Source organism: Oncorhynchus kisutch, linkage group LG6, assembly GCF_002021735.2.
Source record: "Oncorhynchus kisutch isolate 150728-3 linkage group LG6, Okis_V2, whole genome shotgun sequence".
NCBI classification, from domain to species: Eukaryota; Metazoa; Chordata; class Actinopteri; order Salmoniformes; family Salmonidae; genus Oncorhynchus; species Oncorhynchus kisutch.
Genome location: NC_034179.2, coordinates 16,459,721 through 16,461,651, shown reverse-complemented (window position 1 = coordinate 16,461,651; position 1,931 = coordinate 16,459,721).

The window sequence follows — 1,931 nt, the reverse complement described above, 5'->3', positions numbered from 1 at the left end:
TATTATGAATCCCCCCGCCTCCCACCCCCCACCCCCACCCTATAGCCAAATGAATCAGTTTGGCACCACGAATGAGACTACAGTTGATCACGAATGCGCAATCCCTGTCTCCGCAGAATTGGTATCACACTACTGCATATCGATGCCGTGAAGCAAGGTGTCAAGTGCTGGTGCTGCCTCTTTCGTCTCTTTCTTAGGGGCAGAGCGACTGTCTCTGCATGGTCAAACGTTGTGCTCCAGATGTTTTGAGGAGCAAACCGTTGTCGTGGTGATTCTTCTTCATACGTAGTACTGATGGAGATCGAAATAAGAGAGACAGCACTGTGGAGTCAGAATGCGTGGCGATGTAGCGACACAGCCTGTTCTCATAGACTAGACGTAACATAGTGAATGTAAATCCGGGACAATCGAATAAATATGATATGTTATGTTTGGTGTGTTTAAATAATACATTTACTTCAAACGAAAGGAGGGTAGTTGATTGGGGTGGCTGGGTGGTCATATAATGCAAACGTCTAGCAACCCATGAATTTCATCATGAACAACTTTAGATTTTTTACTAATTAGAAATGTTGCACCTACTTACTACTTGTTTGCTACTTTGAACTACTTAGCATGGTAGTTAATCCTTCCCATAACCGTAACCCTTTAACCTTTCTCCTAACCCGAACCTTAACCTAACCCTAACCCCTAGCCTAGCTAACATTAGCCACAACAAATTGAAATTCACAACAGAACATATGTATTGCAAATTCGTAACATATCAGACAAATTTCAAATCGTAACATACCATACGAATTTTAATAAGTAACATATACGAAATGGATGGTGGACATCCACAAATGAATAAACCTCGGATTTCCGTACAGAATAATACAAAGTGCTCTGAGACCAGGTTGCGCGACAGAGTGCTTGTGCATGGAGGCAGGGTACCTGCATTCGTCTATCGATTATGGCTGTGTACGAGCGCATCTCTGCCAGCCATCACTGGAATTGCTTTTAAAGGGAGATGGTTAAGACGCTCGAGACAGTGATATGTATGGCTGACAGTTTATCAACATTTATCCGTTTTTGGACAATTTAATTCAACAGCTTTCAATTTGCATGCTTATCATGTACACATATTCGGAAAAATAGGTGGGAATAGGCTACTACATCACCATCATATTTAAGTTATAATAAGGGGTTGAATATTTGAACAAAATGTAATTACATTACCTATATTTGATGTGGCAATTTTATTCTGAATACCCACAAACTCGTTCCATAGGCCTAGACAGTGCATCTTCCACAACAATACCACAGCTCCATATGGATGGCCATTATCAGTGTGACGTGCCGTTTGACGCACAAGTAGGGCTGCATCTTTGAAAAATAATTACTAAATATATATATAAATATGACTGTGTGTGCTTCAAATGTTTTATTTTGTATTTTTTTATTTAACCTTTATTTAACCAGGTAGGCTAGTTGAGAACAAGTTCTCATTTACAACTGCGACCTGGCCAAGATAAAGCATAGCAGTGTGAACAGACAGCAACACAGAGTTACACATGGAGTAAACAATAAACAAGTCAATAACACAGTAGAAAAAAAGAAAAAAAAGGAAAAAAGAGTCTATATATATTATATATTATATTGTGTGCAAAAGGCATGAGGAGGTAGGCGAATAATTACAATTTAGCAGATTAACACTGGAGTGATAAATGATCAGATGGTCATGTACAGGTAGAGATACAGTGTGCAAAAGAGCAGAAAAGTAAATAAATAAAAACAGTATGGGGATGAGGTAGGTAAATTGAGTGGGCTATTTACCGATGAACTATGTACAGCTGCAGCAATCGGTTAGCTGCTCAGATAGCAGATGTTTAAAGTTGGTGAGGGAGATAAAAGTCTCCAACTTCAACGATTTTTGCAATTAGTTCCAGTCA